The 19,398-nt window shown below is 43.9% G+C and overlaps 1 protein-coding gene and 1 pseudogene across 5 annotated transcripts in view; both read left to right on the top strand.

The window, feature by feature from the left end:
• Positions 1-19,398, top strand: part of LOC132209005 (utrophin-like) — a 146,296-nt pseudogene that overhangs the window by 66,590 nt on the left and 60,308 nt on the right.
• The window catches only part of LOC132209001 (utrophin-like), a 170,275-nt gene that overhangs the window by 127,180 nt on the left and 23,697 nt on the right, over positions 1-19,398 (top strand). The gene's annotated exons all lie outside the window — the stretch shown is intronic.

Here is a 19,398-nt window from a genome sequence, read left to right as displayed (position 1 = left end):
TCTCTGCCTGTACTTCCACTTCTCCACAGACTCTCTGTGACCTCCCCACTTCCTCAACACTACTTGCCTCTCCACCTATCATAGAACATAGAACACAGAAAATAGAACAGTACAGCACACAACAGGCCCTTCAGCCCACGATGTTGTGCCGACCATTGATCCTCATGTATGCACCCGCAAATTTCTGTGACCATATGCATGTCCAGCAGTCTCTTAAATGACCCCAATGACCTTGCTTCCACAACTGCTGCTGGCAACGCATTCCATGTCCTCACAACTCTGTGTAAAGAACCCGCCTCTGACATCCCCTCTCTACTTTCCTCCAACCAGCTGAAAACTATGACCCCTCGTGTTAACCTTTTCTGCCCTGGAAAATAGTCTCTGGCTATCAACTCTATCTATGCCTCTCATTATCTTGTATACCTCAATTAGGTCCCCTCTCCTCCTCCTTTTCTCCAATGAGAAGAGTCCGAGCTCAGTCAACCTCTCTTCATAAGATAAGCCCTCCAGTCCAGGCAGCATCCTGGTAAACCTCCTCTGAACCCTCTACAAAGCATCCATATCTTTCCTATAATAGGGCGACCATAACTGGACGCAGTATTCCAAGTGCGGTCTAACCAAAGTTTTATAGAGCTGCAACAAGATCTCACGACTCTTAAACTCAATCCCCCTGTTAATGAAAGCCAAAACACCATATGCTTTCTTAACAAGCCTGTCCACTTGTGTGGCCATTTTAAGGGATGTATGTATCTGCACACCAAGATCCCTCTGTTCCTCCACGCTGCCAAGAATCCTATCCTTAATCCTGTACTCAGCTTTCAAGTTCGATCTTCCAAAATGCATCACCTCACACTTATCCAGGTTGAACTCCATCTGCCACCTCTCAGCCCATCTCTTCATCCTGTCAATGTCCCGCTGCAGCCTACAACAGCCCTCTACACTGTCAACGACACCTCCAACCTTTGTGTAGTCTGCAAACTTGCTGACCCATCCTTCAATCCCCTCATCCAAGTCATGAATAAAAATTACCAACAGTAGAGGCCCAAGGACAGAGCCCTGTGGAACACCACTCAGTGCTGACTTCCAGGCAGAGTATTTTCCTTCTACGACCACTCGCTGTCTTCTGTTGGCCAGCCAATTCTGTATCCAGACAGCTAAGTTCCCCTGTATCCCATTCCTCCTGACCTTCTGAATGAGCCTACCGTGGGGAACATTATCAAATGCCTTGCTGAAGTCCATATACACCACATCCACAGCTCAACCCTCATCAACTTTTCTAGTCACATCCTCAAAGAACTTGATAAGGTTTGTGAGGCATGACCTGCCCCTCACAAAGCTGTGTTGACTGCATTTAATCAAGCCATGCTCTTCCAGATGGTCTTAAATCCTATCCCTCAGAATCCTTTCTAACACCTTGCACACGACAGACGTGAGACTTGTTCTATTGAAATGTCATCTGCAAACTTAGCAGCAGCCCCCTTTGGACGACAATACCATTAGTTCCTTTGTCCGGATTGCTAATGTATAACGTGAATGGCTGTCGTCTGAACTCTGATGACTGCGGAACTCCTGTAGTTGCTGGCTGCCATCCTGAAAAAGACCCTTTTATTCCCACTTTCTGCATTCTGCCAGTTAGCCAATCCGCTATCCATGCCAGTACCTATTCTCGAACACGATAAGCTCATTTTTTATTTTGAAGCCTCCTGTGTGTCACCTGACCAAAGGCTTTCTGGAATTCCAAATAGGTAAAGTTCAGTGGCTCTCTTTGGTTTTAACTCACTGGTTACATTCCCAAAGGATCTAACAGAGACCTTCCCTTGACAACGTTGTGTTTTCTCAGCCCAGTTTACCATGTACTTCCACGTATTCTCCGGTCTCATTCTTAATAATAGACTAAAATCTGACCCACTGACCAGTGCCAGGCTAACAGGTCTATAATTTCTCGTCTTTTGCCACCCTCCATTTTAAACAGGGGTGTTATGTTTGCCATTTTGCACTCCTTGGGACCCACCCTGACTCCAGTAATTCCTGAAAGATCACCAATGCCTGCATGGTCTTCTCACTTATCTCCTTCAGAACTCTTGGAGGCAGTCCATCTGGTCCATGTAATTTACCATCTTCTCGGAATTATACAATTCCTACAGTGCGGAAAGAAGCCATTGGGTCTGCACCACCTCCGCAAAGAACATCCCACCAAGACCCAGCCCTGTACTGTTTCCCCGCAAGCTCACATTTGCCATGGCTGATCCATCTTGCCTGCACATCTTTGGACTGTGGATGGAGATCAGAGCACCTGTCCGAGACCCGTGCAGACATGGAGAGAATGTACAAATTCCACACAGACCCTTCAGCTTCCCCTGTACCTTCTCCTTAGTGATGGCCACCACACTCACTTCTGCTTCAGACTCCCTTAAAGGTCTAATACTGGTGCCTTCCAACCTGAAGACTGATGCAAAATATTTGTTCAGTTCCTCTGCCATTTCTTTGTTTCCCAACACTACTTATTTGGCCCCTCTTGAAATTTCCTTTGGATTTTCAGGGGTGTTTTACAATAACAATATCTACTTTATTGTGTTGACAAATGGATTGTTTAGATCATCACAGAAACAATAAGAAAAATTCATCAGTCCTCTCATTTAACAATTATATATATATATTAATATCACAATCAATGCATTTCCATCAGGTAAGTACATAGCTGGAACTTCCTAACCTGGCGTTTTCATTTTTCATTTCTCAGATTTCACTCTCAGACAGAACAGTTGATGTTGACACACTGTTCATTAAAAATAACATCCACTGTATTTTTCCCCATGTTGTAGCTCGTGGACTTGTGTAACCTTAACGTATAGAGTCCATGTTCATTTTCAAGGAAGTTATTACTTTAGTGATTTCAGGTGTTACATTCAGAAGGGTACCATGCTGCAATTCTAGCCTGCTGTTTGCAGAGTAATCCCAATGTGGAAGATTTTGAAAAGTATGTAAATTTCCCTAATTTACCTGTCTTTGCAATCCAAACTGATAGACACCACGGTCCAGATTTCTGTTGTTCACAAGAATGCCTGTTTATGACAACTGCGTAGATTCTAGCATCAGACAGATATTTACAAAGATTGGACACGTATCTGTATGAATTAAAGCTGTCAAACCCCCTGTAAACTCATCTTGCTGCAGACAAACATCGAGGGGAGAGGGATAAAACATGGATATTATAGGTGTAAAAAAAAGGCAAAGTAGGCTGTTCACTGGTCCCTGTTCACAGGATTTGCGAAGATGATCTTGAGGATATAAAACAAATGAATAAATATCGCACAGTGACTTATTATCTTTTGCAACAAGTGTTGATGATATGGCATTGCTGTGATCATAAAATAGAACATTGTCCAATTTCCTAAGAGCATTACCGCAGTTTTCATTTGTATTCTCCATTTCGGGAACATACTTAATTGGTACTTTACTGACTAAGTGACCTTCGCTCATCTACAGTGTTCGGTTGCAAACAGCCAATATTTTATTATTCTAATTTAGTAACTTAGGTTTGGAATTTTGTCATGGAAATGTATTTCACTTATGCTACTCTGCGTAAACACACAACTACCGCAGCTAATAAAAGAAAGAACTGCATTTATGTAGCACATTTTATGGTCTAAGGCATAAAAAGTACTCTATAGGCAGCTAAACTACTTTTGAAATGCCGTCACTGATGCAGCATAAGAAAATGTGTAGTGTTTAAAATAGTCAGAAGTAAAGAAATATGAAATGAAGAAATCATAAATAGTTAAAAAAATGAAATTATGAATATGAAGAAATATAAAATCTTCAGTCCCTTGCGAGTGGAGACATAGAATCAGGAGATGTAGAGTCAGTATGGAGCCTATCAGGGAGGAGGAAATTCTGGATCTGGTGTTGTGCAACAAACCGGATTTGATCAGGGACCTCAAAGTAAAGGAGCCATTAGGAGGTAGTGACCGTGATATGATCATTTTTAATCAGCAATTTGAGAGGGAGAAGGGAGAATCGGAAGTGTCAGTATTGTAGGAACTATGGAGCAATGAGGGAGGAGCTGGCCAAAGTTCAATGGTTCAATACCGTAGCAGGGATGGCAGTGGAACAACAATGGCAGGTATTTCTGGATATAATGCAAAAGGTGCAGGATCAGTTCATTCCAAAGAAGAAAAAAGAACCGAAGGGGAGGCAGGGGTGTCTGTGGTTGACGAGGGAAGTTAAGGACTCTATAAAGATAAAAGAGAAGAAGTATAACAGAGCAAAGATGAGTGGGAAGCCGGAGGACTGGGAAGCTTTTAAAGAGCAACAGAAGATAACTAAAAAGGCAATACGCAGAGAATAAAATGAGGTACCAAGGAAAACTGGCGAAAAATATAAAGGAGGATAGTAAAAGCTTTTTTTAGGTATGTGGAAAAAAAATGGTTAAGACGAGAATTGGCCCTTGAAGACAGAAACGAGTGAATTTATTTAATGGGAACAAGGAAATGGCAGAAGAGTTGAATAGGTACCTTGGATCTGTCTTCACTCGAAGACAGAAGCAATCTCCCAGATGTAATAGTGGCTGAAGGACGTAGGGTAATGGATGAACTGAAGGGTATTTACATGAGGCAGGAAATGGTGTTGGATAGACGGTTGGGTCTGAAGGCTGATAAGTCCCCGGGACCTGATGGTCTGCAATCCAGGGTACTTAAGGAGGTGGCTTTAGAAATCGTGAACACATTGGTAATCATTTTCCAATGTTCTGTAGATTCAGCATCAGTTCCTGCGAATTGGAGGGTGGCTAATGTTGTCCCACTTTTCAAGAAAGGAGGGAGAGCGAAAACAAGAAATTATAGACCGGTTAGCGGGACGTCAGTAGTGGGAAAGATGCTGGAGTCAATTATAAAAGATGAAATTACTACCATTTGGATAGCAGTAACGGATAGGTCAGAGTCAGCATGGATTTACAAAGGGGCAATCATGCTTGACTAATCTTCTGGAATTTTTTGAGGACATAACTATGAAGATGGACAAGGGAGAACCAATGGATGTCGTGTACCTGGACTTTAAGAAAGCCTTTGATAAAGTCCCACCTCGGAGACTAGTGATCAAAGTCAGGGCACATGTTATTGGGGGCAAAATACTGACTTGGATTATAAATTGTCTGGCTGACAGGAAACAATGAGTCGTGATGAACGGGTCCCTTTCGGAATGGCAGGCAGTGGCCAGTGGGGTACCACAAGGTTCGGTGCTGGGACCACAGCTGTTTACAATATCCATTAATGATAGAGATGAAGGCATTAAAAGTAATCTTAGCAAATTTTCCAATGACACAAAGCTGGGTGGCAGTGTGAAATGTGAGGAGGATGTTATGAGAATACAGGATGACTTGGAATGGCTCGGTGAGTGGACGGATGGCTGACAGATGCAGTTTAATGTTAATAAATGTGTGGTTATCCACTTTTTTGGTAGCAAGAACAGGAAGGCAGATTACTATCTCAATGGAGTCAAGTTGGTAAAGGGGAAGTACAATGTGATCTTGGTGTTCTTGTACATTAGTCAATGAAAGCAAGCATGCAGGTACAGCAGACAGTGAAGAAAGCCATTGGCATGCTGGCCTTCATAACAAGAGGAATTGAGTATAGGAGCAAAGACGTCCTTCTGCAGCTGTACAGGGACCTAGCTTAGAAGGATGAGAGGGGGTCTGATTGAGATGCAGAAGATTATTAAAGGATTGGACACTCTGGAGGCAGGAAGCATGTTTCTGCTGATGGGTGAGTCCAGAACCAGAGGTTCTGTTCAAAAATAAGGGGTAGGCCATTTAGAACAGAGTTGAGGAAAACCTTCTTCACTCAGAGAGTGGTGGATATATGGAATGCTCTGCCCCAGAAGGCTGTGGAGGCCAAGTCTCTGGATAGTTTCAAGAAAGAGATGGATCGATCTCTTCAAGATAGTGGAATCAAGGGTTATGGGGATAAGGCAGGGACAGGATACGGATTGTGGATGATCAGTCATGATTATAATGAATGGTGGTGCTGGCTTGAAGGGCCGAATGGCCTACTCCTGCACCTGTTGTCTGTTGTAAAAGTTAATTGTAGAAGAATGATTAAGATGGTCCCATATATATGGTGTTGGCAGCTGGTTCACATTGGGAAAACAACATGGTTGATCTTGATTCTACTCCTACTTGTTACACAGAAGCCTCTTCGAGCAACAATTCTTGAATGCCACAATGATGCCACCCGAAGGTTGCAGGAACAGCAACTCATATTCAGCTTGGGAACCCTGCAGCCCAATGGTATCAATGTGGACTTCACCAGCTTCAAAATCTCCCCTTCCCCCACCGCATCCTAAAACCAGCCCAGTTCGTCCCCTCCCCCCACTGCACCACACAACCAGCCCAGCTCTTCCCCTCCACCCACTGCATCCCAAAACTAGTCCAACCTGTCTCTGCCTCCCTAACCTGTTCTTCCTCTCACCCATCCCTTCCTCCCACCCCAAGCCGCACCTCCATGTCCTACCTACTAACCTCATGCCACCTCCTTGACCTGTCCGTCTTCCCTGGACTGACCTATCCCCTCCCTACCTCCCCACCTATACTCTCCTCTCCACAAACTATCTTCTTTACTCTCCATCTTCGGTCCGCCTCCCCCTCTCTCCCTATTTATTCCAGAACCCTCACCCCATCCCCCTCTCTGATGAATGGTCTAGGCCCGAAACGTCAGCTTTTGTGCTCCTGAGATGCTGCTGGGCCTGCTGTGTTCATCCAGCCTCACATTTTATTATTCTTGAATGTTGATGGGACGTTGAAATGCAGGTAGATTATCGTGATCACTTGTTGAAAATGGATAGCAGCTAGTAGTTCTCTTTCGTCTCAACTAGTGACCAGTAGGCAACGGTCAAACAGTACCTAACCCAGAGGACACAAGCTCCTCTGAGACATGATGTTACTTGAGTCTCATGAATAACTACCTGCAGATGGACTATCTGCAGATAAAGCATGGTATTAAATCCCACAGATACTGCTCTCAACCATTTTAATCGAAGTGTTTTTCACTCGTTGTATAGAAACAGATCACAAAACTGAAATGGCATATACACAAATGCCAGCATAGAAGTTCTATACAGTAGCATTTTGTTTCAAGTTGTATTTGTAAAATAAAAGGGTGAAGTATTAACTTTCACAAATCATATTAAGATGCTGTAGAAATCTGTGGAAGTGAGAAATTTGTTTTTTGATTCAATACATGTCTGACAAATGACAATTCAAAGAGATCTTTGTTTCAGCTGGAGTGGGTAGTGGAGTCGACCTCATTAGGGGCATTTAAGTGATTATTTGACAGGCGTATGGGTGTTAATACAAGATAGGGGTGGAGGTTAGATAGACCTGAGGTTTAGGGTAAAAGTTCAGCACAACATCATGGGCTGAAGGGCCTGTACTGTTCGATGTTCTATGTATCTTATGCTGTCTTCAAATAAGTAGTCAGTCAGTGGCATTCTGTAACTTCCTTTTCCAGGGGTAGGAGTGGAAGAATCAGAGTGTTTCTTTGAAAATTGGCTTGATGTGTCTGTCCAAGGGTCATCTGGAGGAAAAAATACAAGTGTAAGTACTAAATCTATCATTGCTGATACACATGTAAACTGTAGATTTAACTGTACGTAAACTTTGTTTAACAAACTAGCACACTCAATAAACTGACAAAAATTACACACCAGATGTTTACTGTATTCTCATCATCTCTGTGATGTCTGGTGAGGGTGCAAGTGAGAAGGCTCTCTGCCAGTAAGTTTGAGTTAAGGCAAAGTTGCATCATTACTGAAGTTATTTATGCTGTAAATGAAGGAGAACAGTAACGTGTATATCCCATGCATTATGTTCCTGTTATTGAGTGTGTGTTTTTTGTGTGTGTGGACCTATTGATCAACTGGAATTTTTGATTATTCAGCCCATTCCTGGTACCACGGGTACTGTTTAACAAAAGATTTGCTGTATTAGTATATTTCTCTATTTAGTCACTGCCACTATTAATGTTAAGTTATAGCGTGGTCTTTGCAGAATCTGCACAAAGAATCAGTCAAATGGAGAAATGCCTCAAAGAAAAGCTGTGTAATTATAGAGTCATGGATGTTTGGTGCACAGGAGGAGGCCGTGTGGCCTGTCGTTACTGCACTACTCAACAAAGATCTGTCTACATTGAACTCTCAGTACATTAATTTCCTTTTTGATTGTTTGACCCACAGGACTGGAGCCTACGGCAACAGAAGTGAATATCTAAATACTGCTTAAATATTCGGACACTTTCTGAATCAGCCACACTTTCAGTCAGTGAGTTCATGTCAACTAATGGAAAAAGCAGCTTCCAGTTATCCTTTCTATGCCCTTCAAAATCTTAAAACACCTTTTACCAGGTCCCCTTGTCTGCTCCAATCTTGTCATCGGTCAGATGGGCAGGTCAGTGGCAGATTGATATAGCCTGAAGAAGGAATAAGATAAGAGAGTACTTAATGTGGCAAAGCCTGTCGTGCCTGATGGAGGTCAGCAACGGCAGTCAGCAGTGAAGTCCACTGGCAAGGATGGGCGGGTTTTAGCCCAGCGCAGGGAATACAAACCATCACGGGGGAAGCCTCGTTCAGAGTGTCTGCAAACTCGTGGCTTAGGAAAGGACTGTAATAGAACATAGAACACAGAACAGAACAGTACAGCACAGAACAGGCCCTTCAGCCCACAATGTTGTGCCGACCATTGATCCTCATGTATGCACCCTCAAATTTCTGTGACCATACGCATGTCCAGCAGTCTCTTAAATGACCCCAATGACCTTGCTTCCACAACTGCTGCTGGCAACGCATTCCATGCTCTCACAACTCTCTGTGTAAAGAACCCGCCTCTGACATCCCCTCTATACTTTCCACCAACCAGCTTAAAACTATGACCCCTCATGCTAGCCATTTCTGCCCTGGGAAATAGTCTCCGGCTATCAACTCTATCTATGCCTCTCATTATCTTGTATACCTCAATTAGGTCCCCTCTCCTCCTCCTTTTCTCCAATGAAAAGAGACCGAGCTCAGTCAACCTCTCTTCATAAGATAAGCCCTCCAGTCCAGGCAGCATCCTGGTAAATCTCTTCTGAACCCTCTCCAAAGCATCCACATCTTTCCTATAATAGGGCGACCATAACTGGACGCAGTATTCCAAGTGCGGTCTAACCAAAGTTTTATAGAACTGCAACAAGATTTCATGACTCTTTAACTCAATCCCCCTGTTAATGAAAGCCAAAACACCATATGCTTTCTTAACAACCCTGTCCACTTGGGTGGCCATTTTAAGGGATCTCTGTATCTGCACATCAAGATCCCTCTGTTCCTCCACACTGCCAAGAATCCTATCCTTAATCCTCGACTCATCTTTCAAATTCGATCTTCCAAAATGCATCACCTCGCATTTATCCAGGTTGAACTCCATCTGCCACCTCTCAGCCCATCTCTGCATCCTGTCAATGTCCCGCTGCAGCCTACAACAGCCCTCTACACTGTCAACGACACCTCCGACCTTTGTGTCGTCTGCAAACTTGCTGACCCATCCTTCAATCCCCTCATCCAAGTCATTAATAAAAATTACAAACAGTAGAGGCCCAAGGACAGAGCCCTGTGGAACCCCACTCACCACTGACTTCCAGGCAGAATATTTTCCTTCTACTACCACTCGCTGTCTTCTGTTGGCCAGCCAATTCTGTATCCCAGCAGCTAAGTTCCCCTGTATCCCATTCCTCCTGACCTTCTGAATGAGCCTACCATGGGGAACCTTATCAAATGCCTTGCTGAAGTCCATATACATCACATCGACAGCTCGACCCTCATCAACTTTTCTAGTCACATCCTCAAAAAACTCGATAAGGTTTGTGAGGCATGACCTCCCCCTCACAAAGCCGTGTTGACTGTATTTGATCAAGCCTTGCTCTTACAGATGGTCTTAAATCCTATCCTTCAGAATCCTTTCTAACACCTTGCAGACGACAGACGTGAGACTTACTGGTCTGTAATTGCCGGGGATTTCCCTATTTCCTTTCTTGAAGAGAGGAATTACATTTGCCTCTCTCCAGTCCTCAGGTACGACTCCAGTGGAGAGTAATGTTTGACTTTTTAAATTTTTGTTTTTATTCTTCTACTGTTATACTAAGAAGACTGTAGTGCTGAACATTTTAACTTATTCATTTATTTTTATCACATGGAGCATGGAACGGTACAGCACAGTACAGGCCCTTCAGCCCACGATGTTGTGCCGAACTTTTACCCTAATCCTGTGGTCAATCTAACCTCCGCCCCTACCTTATACTATCATCCATGTGCTTGTCTAATAGCCGATGAAATGCCCCTATTGAGGCTGACTCCACTACCCTCTCCGGCATTGCATTCCACTCCCCTACGACTCTGAGTAAAGAAGGATGGATAAATTTTGGACTTCTGCAACTAAAATTGCGTACCAAAGTACTTTGTACCTGAGATGGCACCGTCTAAGGCAACTTTGTACTCTTTTCTTTGTACTCTTGTACCCTGTATTGAATGCATGTGATAATAAAATCTCAATCTAATGCATAGCAGGACACTGGGAAGCTTAGAGGAGAAAAGGGATCCTGGAGTGCTTGTTCATGAATTCCTGAAGGGGTCAGGTCAGGCTAGTAAGCGTTGTTACAAAGACATATGGGACACCTCCCTTTATCAGTTGTGGCATAAATTGTAAGAGTGGGAAGGTCACTTTGGAGTTGTTTAAAAGTTTGGTTAGGCCACAGCTGGAGTCGTGTGTGGCATTTTGGTCACCACCCATTAGGAAGGATGTCATTGCACTGGAGGGAATGAAAAGGATGTTGCATGTGTTGGAGCATTTTAGCTGTGAAGAAAGACTGGAAAAAATCACATTATTTTCTGTGAAGCAGAGAAGGTTTGGTGGGTGAATGGAGGTCCTGACAGAGGCATATAAGATTATGAGAGGTATAGATGGGTTGAATAGAAAGCATTGTTCCCCTTAGTTAAAGCATCAATAACAATAGGGCATAATTTTAAAGAGAAAGACGGGAATATTTTAGAAGTTTGAGGAAAATCGTTTTCATCCAGAGTGTGGTGAAGGTCTGGAGCGCATTGCCTGGGCGGGAAGTTGAAACAGGAAACCTCACAACCTTTGAAAAGTACTTGGATGAGCAGTTGACATGTCGTAATATTTAAGAGAATGGTCTAGTGTGTAAAAATGGGACTAGTATATGTTGCAGTGTATTTTTAGAGGTACAGCCTTAGTGGGCCATAGGAGCTCTTCTGTACTATATGATTCCATGACAACCCCCAGCCCAGGCAGCTGTTTTTTTCAGTCATCTCCAGGATTGCACCCTTCGTAGTGTGATCCCTTGCGTTGTTCGCCCTCCCAAGTTCATTAGCTCACACTTTTCCTGGTTGAGTTCAATTGCTGTGCTCAGCTGACCAGTCTGTTGATCTCCTCCTGAAGTTTATTCTTCCTGTCTGTCAACCAATTTTGGATCCAGTGTGCCACTTTGCCTTTGATCCCATGGCTGTTATTTACATGGCCATTCCATCGATATCCTCCTCACTAAATTAGCCATTCGCTAGCGATACAGTCATACATCCTGTGTTTAAGCCCAAATGATGAATTAACTTGACAAATTTCAAGGGTCCTTGTGGAAAGCCCTGCACAACCCCACTCAAAGCAAACATCCTGCCAAATAGATATCCCTCTACCATCAATCACCCTGTGCTCTCTGCCTCAGCCAGTTTTGGCTCCAGTGTGCCTCTTTGCCTTTGATCCCATGGCTGTTGTTTTCTTGCTCAATCTGCCAAGGGGGACTTTACTAAGCCCACATCAAATGCATAATGTGACCTCATCTTAACAAATCCATAGTGTTTATCCCTGATTATTTCTTGCAAGTACATTCTACCCCTAAGAATGCCTCTTTCTAGCTTCACCAGTGCTGAGATTATTCTGACTGGCCTTTAATTTCCTGGTCTGTTCCTCTCTCCGTTTGTTAATAGTGGGACAATGTTAATAGTGTTTCATTACTTCACGTGCGATTGACAAGGCTTTGAAAATTGCTGCCAGCGGCCCAGATATCTCCTCCCTCACTTCCCCCACTAGCTGGTATACATTTCAGTTCACCCTGTAGATGTATCCACTTTTAAAGTTGCTCAACCAGCTGCATCTCCCTGTCTCTTAACCTCTGATGCTCCGAGGTCCTTTGCCCTGATATCTTACTTGCAGTGTCCTTTTCCATTGTAAAGATTGACACAAAATATTCATTGAGGACGGTGCCGATGTTTTCCAGGTCCACACAAAGATTACCTTTGTGAAATGAACGAGGAGATATTAGAGAGGTTTGAGATTTACAATCAAGAAAGAAATTGACAAAATGACTTCCTTGGAGAATCATACAACATCCATTGTCCATTGTTGTAAACAAACAGAAGTTTTTGTTTCCACAGTTGTTTGCAAATAGCCAATCAAGATCATAAAATAATGTTTTAAGATAATTTACAAAGCAAGGCAATTGAGGAAGATGTATTGGATGTATTGAACTCTCAACTACCTCCCTTAAGTTTAGGAATGTCAGGATTTTTCTTCTGGATAACTTTTGCAGATATCTTCAAACAAGTAGCTGAACCCACAGATTTATGTGACCAACGAAGCCTGAGCCTTTTGCTTCACGATGCAGTCCAGATCCCTCGGCAGCTGGGTGAGGTAGCTTCATTTGGAGGCAGCACCATTGAACCAAGTGTCCGCAGTTGCTTCCAACATCTAAGTGTGCTCTGCACCAATTCATAATGTCAAGCGGGTCTACTTGCCAGTATGAATTTTGAGCTCATTTTCGTTTTGTTCACCTGCACATCTGCCAATGTGGTATATCGTATCCATTGCACCTGGTGTGGCCTCCGCTACATTGGGGAAACCAAGCAGAGGCTTGGGAACCACTTTGCAGAACACCTCCGCTTGGTTCGCAACAAACAACTGCACCTCCCAGTCGCGAACCATTTCAACTCCCCCTCTCATTCCTCAGACGACATGTCCATCATGGGCCTCCTGCAGTGCCACAATGATGCCACCCGAAGGTTGCTGGAACAGCAACTCATATTCCGCTTGGAAACCCTGCAGCCCAATGGTATCAATGTGGACTTCACAAGCTTCAAAATCTCCCCTTCCCCCACTGCATCCCAAAACCAGCCCAGTTCTTCCCCTCCCCCCACTGCATCTCAAAACCAGCCCAGCCTGTTTCTGCTTCCCTAACTTGTTCTTCCTCCCACCCATCCCGTCCTCCCATCTCAAGCTGCACCTCCTTTTCCTACCTACTAACCTCATCCCACCTCCTTGACCAGTCTGTCTTCCCTGGACTGACCTATCCCCTCCCTACCTCCCCACCTGTACACTCCTGTCTACCTATCTTCTTTTTTATCCATCTTCGGTCCGCCTCCCCGTCTCTCCTTATTTATTCCAGTTCCCTCTCCCCATGCCCCTCTCTGATGAAGGGTCTAGGCCCGAAATGTCAGCTTTTGTGCTCCTGAGATGCTGCTTGGCCTGCTGTGTTCATCCAGCTCCACACTTTGTTATCTTGCACTATTGATATGGACTGGTTTGTCACTAGAATTTATGACCCAGGCAAAGTGTGTCACGACTTCAGTTGATCTGAGCTCTTATCAGCAGATGGAGCCTCTAGTTAATGCCTCTTCTGAATGCTGGCATCTCCGACAATCCAAATTCCTCAGTGCTTCATTGAAGTATTACCCTAAAAATTATGCTTAAATATAAATTACAGCTTGAAGCCATAGCCTTCTAATTTATTGTTGAGAGCTCTACTAGTTTATGACAGAACTAGAACAGACCTGGAATGGATACGGGATGGTTTTCTTGAGCAATATGTTGAGGAACCAACTGGAAAGCAGTGCATCTAAGACTGGGTGCTGTGTAATGAGAAGGGAATCATTGCCAATCTAGCTGTGCAAGATTTCTTCGAGATGAGTGGCCGCAACGTGATAGAATTTTTTCAATCAAGATGGAGAGTGTGAGAGTTGATTTGGAGACCAGGGTGCTGCATCTTAATAATGAAAGCTGAAGATATGAGGCATGAAATTAGCCTTGATAGATCACAAAGAGTTGCTTAAAGGGATGACAGTGGATAGGCAATGGCAAACATTTAAGGAGCACGTGGGCGGACTGCAACAACTGTTTATTCCTGTCTGGCATGAAAGCAAAATGGGTAAGAGGACCAATCCATGACTTAACAAAGGCAATTAGCGATAGTATCTGATCCATGGAAACAACATTTGAGGATTGGCAGCATAGTAGAATTTAGCAAAGAAGGACCAAGGGATTGATTAAGAAGGGGTAAATGCAGTAAAGTAAGCATACAGGGAACATAAAGACTGACACAGCGTTTCTATAGATACGTGAAGAGAAAGAGACTGGTAAAGACAAATGTTAGGAAGGGGGTTGACCAGTCAAGGGAAGACAGACAGGTCAAGGAGGCAGGGCTGACGCTGGTAGGTAGGAGGTGGGGTGCGGTTGGGGTGTAACCCTAACCGAACTCTCACCCTAATCTCCACCCCACCTCCTACCTACCAGCATCATCCCCTCCTCCTTGACCTGTCTGTCTTCCCTTGACTGACGAACCTCCATCATAACTCCCCAACAACACTCACCTTTACTGGCTCCAGCGCCGCCTCTTTGATCTGTCTCCACCTATCTTCTCCTCTATCCATCTTCTATCCACCTCCCCTTCTCTCTTTATTTATTTCAGAATCCCCTTCCCCTCCCCCATTTCTGAAAAAGGGCCCAAACCCGAAACGTCATCTTTCCTGCTCCTCTGATACCGCTCGGCCAGCTGTGTTCATCCGGCTTCACACCTTGTTATCTCAGATTCTCGAGCATTGGCAGTTCCTCCCATCTCTGAAATGGTCTGTTGGCCTTCGTTCCGAGAGGTTTCGAGTACAGAAGCCGGAATGTGGTGTTGCAGTTACGCAGCACCTTGGTGAAGCCGCACCTAAAATAGTGTGTGCAGTTTTGTGCTCCTTTTCTGCGGAAGGATGCTGTTGCTGTCATAGTTTATCAGTGCAGCGCATGTTTATCAGCCTGTTTCCGGGAATGGCAGGTCTGATGTATGATCAGAGATTGACTCGGTTAAGATTGTTTTCGCTGGAATTCAAATGAATGAGGTGACTTATAAAATTCGAACAGGACTGGACAGGATAGATGCAGTTCCCAGTGGTGGGTGTGTCCAGAACCAGGGGTCACAGTATGAGGATTCAGGATAGACGATTTCGGAGGTATTTCTTCACCCAAAGAATGGTGAGTCCGTGGAAATCATTACCAAAGCAAGCAGTTCATGTCAAAACATTGAACGTATTCAAGATATGGCTAGATATAACACTTGGGGTGAATGGGATCAAGAGTTATGGAGAGAAAGCAGGATTAGGCTGTTGAGTTGGATGATCAGTCATGATCATGAAGAATGGTGGAGCAGGCTGAAAGAGCCATTTGGCCTCCTCCCTGCTCCTAGCTTCCATGTTTACAATAGTCACTCTCTGAAATGCAAATCTTGAGCAATTGTGCAACTTTGAACTGGGTGCTGGTAGTTTGGTCAGTAACGAAGTTAGGTAAGGCTCAGCAGGACAGTGCTCATTGTTGTTTCTAACATTTTCACCGTGTAGGACTTAGTCCTTGCTCTGCTTCAAGCGAAGAAGTGAGCTAATTGGAGATATCTACAACTTGTTAAGGTTCCAAAGGTTTAAAGTGATGTGGGGATGTGTGGTATTGTTCATAAAGTACATCATGAAGATAAATAAGATAAAAGATAAAAGAATGACGAGAGTAAGATGAGGGCCAATCAAGGACAGTAGTGGGAAGTTGTGTGTGGAGTCAGAGGAGATAGGGGAAGCACTAATTGAATATTTTTTGACAGTATTCACTCTGGAAAACGACAATGTTGTCGAGGAGAATACTGAGATACAGGCTACTCGACTAGCGTTTTGTACAGTCACGGGATTTATAGGGATTGACTTCCGGAGCCATGATGTCATGCTCCAACTGTACAAAATGCTAGTGCGGCCTCATTTGGAATATTGCGTGCAGTTCTGGTCGCCCCATGACAGGAAAGATGTTGAAGCATTGGAAAAGGTGCAGAGGAGATTTACCAGGATGCTGCCTGGTCTGGAGCACAGGCCCGATGAAGAAAGGCTGAGAGACTTGGGTTTGTTCTCATTGGAGAAAAGGGGGGATTTAATAGAGACATATAAGATGATCAGAAAATTAGATATTGTGGACAGTGAGAGTCTTTTTCAGAGGATGATGATTTCAGCTTGTACAAGGGGGCATAGCTACAAATTGAGGGGTGATAGATTTAAGACAGATGTCAGAGGCAGGTTCTTTACTCAGAGAGTGCTATGGGCGTGGAATGCCCCGCATGCCAAAGTAGTTAACTCAGCCACATTAGGGGCATTTCAACAGTCCTTGGATAAGCATATGGATAATGATGGGATCGTGTCAGGGGAGGGGCTTAGATTAGTTCACAGGTCGGCGCAGCGTCGAGGGCCGAAGGGCCTGTTCTGTGCTGTATTGTTCTATGTTCTATGTTCTATAATGGATATCACAAGTAGATGACTGATGTGTATAGTGTGCATTGTCAAATGGTTCAAATTTTAGAACTGAAAAGTGCCTGGTCTACCTCAAATTGCCATGGAAAACCAAAGCTTCTCAAAAGTTTGAGCTTAAGCAAGTAAATCATGCTGCTGCTGTATAGTGGTTATGTGAATGGTATTTTCCCCTAGCAGGATGCTGTTGTCAGTCCAAAAATAATTCTCATTGCATTGACCAACATTGTCTATGAAATTTGCAGCCAGTATTATGCCAGACATATAGGTCATATGTGATCATGATTGGCCGACTGAAAACTGCTTGTTTGTAATGAGCAGAGCACACCGCACCGGCACGTGTGAGATACTTTCTCTTTTCCACAACCAAGGACCCCAACATGGTTCGCAGAACTTTCACTTTGATCCATTTCACAAAATTCGGCCCTCATCCATTCCACCTATCCCAGAATCATAAATTCTCCTTATTCTCAGCTTGTCCCTCCATCAACCTCTGCGTTCAGCAGATTATCTTCCAGCATCTTCACCAGTATCCCCTTTCAGCATTCCAAAGTGACCATTCCCTCTGTCGTCCACTCCTCAGTCACCAAGCAAGGTCCCAAATACACTTGTAAAGTGAAACAGCGATTTACCCGTACTTCATCTGTTCAAACATACAGGTATATTCAATTTTTCCAGTGTTTTCTCTGCAAAGGGGAAATGATACATTGATTAGGTGATTATCCTGCGGTACACCCTCATTCAGTCCACAAGCATGACCTGAGTTCCTGTTCCTTGCTGTTTTCATTTTCTATTTTGCTCCCACTTGGACCTTGGCTGTTCATCCTTCCCCTGAAGAATTTCATGCAATTTCATGAATATTCACTACATTCTCCAAATTCCCAAAGCTACCTCAACCACACTTCCACACATATTGTTTCTTGTAAGGTCTCCCTTCCATCTTCCCTGATTCTTGGCCTCTATCACATCTGTCCTGACAAACAAACAAGCCTTCACTTGCAGAAGTCCAAAGTGAAACACCTGCTATTAGCAGGGGCTGTTCAGTCATGACCAGTTTAAGATAAACAGTTGAACTTTTAACGGGGCTCATTTGCACCTGCTAGAAGTGACATACATTGACACTCAATGACCTGTTCTCTGTAAACAGAAATGTTTTAAAACTTCCACCTTCTTTGAATTAGCCAGAAGATTGTACAGCCTGTATTCCCTGTTCCTTTCTCCTTATTGGCACAGAGGCTCAATGGTTAGCACTGCTGCCTGTCAGGGACCCAGGTTCAATTCCATTCTCGGGGAACTGTCTGTCTGGAGGTTGCACATTCTCTCTGTGCCTGTGTGGGTTTCCACGAGGTTCTGCGTGAGTTTACAACAGGTCTCTGATTCCGTCCCACAGCCTAAAGATGTGTGTATTCGGTGGATTAGCCATGAGAAATGTAGGGTTACAGGGCTAAAGCAAGGGGGTGAGTCTGGGTGACGTGCTCTTTGGAGGGTCGGTGTGGACGTCTTGGGCCAAATGGCCTGTTTCCACACCGTCAGGGATTCTATTGACAGCTCGACCATTCAGAGTGGACTTGTCAACCACACGACATGTTTTTCTTCTCGTATAAATTATTCCAATTGTTTGAAATATCATGTTCTTGCGTTTGTTCCATTGGGTGTAAGACAAAAATGCTTTGGTAATAAAAGTCTCTCTGAAATGAAAGACACAAATGTAAGGTATTTCCGGCTGGTAGACAGGAGGTCGGAAAACTCCCAAAAATTCTCAAGGGAATGCTTGTGATGAGGTGGAGGGTAGAAGAAATTATGTTACGAAACATTATTTTTTGCAAAAGCTTGGTAACACAATGGTAATTTTTTTTAAAAAAATCAAAGGTTGTGTCCAGAAGAGGTGTGAATAGCTACATAGGCATCTGAATGCAAAAAGGGATACAGGAGCAAGATGGAAGCGTAGGTTCTGATCTAAATTGGTTGAACTTAATATTGGACCAGAAGGCTAGAAAGTGACAAGACAGATGATGAAGTCTTGTTCCTCAAACTTGTATTAAGGTTGTTGACTAATTGATTGATTTATTGTCACGTGTACCAAAGTAGAGTGAAAATCTTTATTTATGAGTGGTACAGGCAGATCATAGTAAGCGAAGGATATACAGATGAAAATGACAGAGGCATGCAGCATGCAGGTTACATTGAACAGAGCATGCGCTCAGTGAGATCAATGTTAGCAAGATCAGTGTTATTTCAGGCTAGAATGTCTATTTATCAGTCTGATAACAACTGGGAAGAAGCTGTTCCTAAAACTGTTGGTGTGTGTGTGTTCAGGCTTCTGTACCTGGTGCCTGATGGAAGAGGATGTAGGAGATCATTATGTAGGTGCGATGGGTCTTTGGTGATGCTGGCTACCTTTCCGCAGCAGTGAGCCATGTAAATGGAGTCCTTGGATGAGAGGTTGGCTTCCGTGATGATCTGGGCTGTGCACACCCACTTCTGTAGTTTCTAACAGTCCTGGGCAGAATAGTTGCCACACCAGGCCATTATACACTTGGACAATGTGCTTTTAATGGTGCATCTGTAGAAATTGGCCAGGCCAAATTTCCTGAGCCGCCTGAGGAAGGAGAGGCATTGTTGTGCCGCCTTGACCAACGTATTTTCGTGGAAAGTCCAGGACGCGTTGTTGATTATCGTCATACCGGGGAACATGACACGCTCCACCCTCTCAACCTCAGTTCCATTGATATACATCAGGGCGTGTTCTCCTCCTGTCTTTTGAAATCAGTGATCAGT

The sequence above is a fragment of the Stegostoma tigrinum genome, unplaced genomic scaffold (genome assembly GCF_030684315.1).
Source record: "Stegostoma tigrinum isolate sSteTig4 unplaced genomic scaffold, sSteTig4.hap1 scaffold_61, whole genome shotgun sequence".
NCBI lineage: Eukaryota > Metazoa > Chordata > Chondrichthyes > Orectolobiformes > Stegostomatidae > Stegostoma > Stegostoma tigrinum.
Note: the sequence above shows the minus strand (reverse complement) of the source record. Positions and strands in the feature narration are given on the sequence as shown.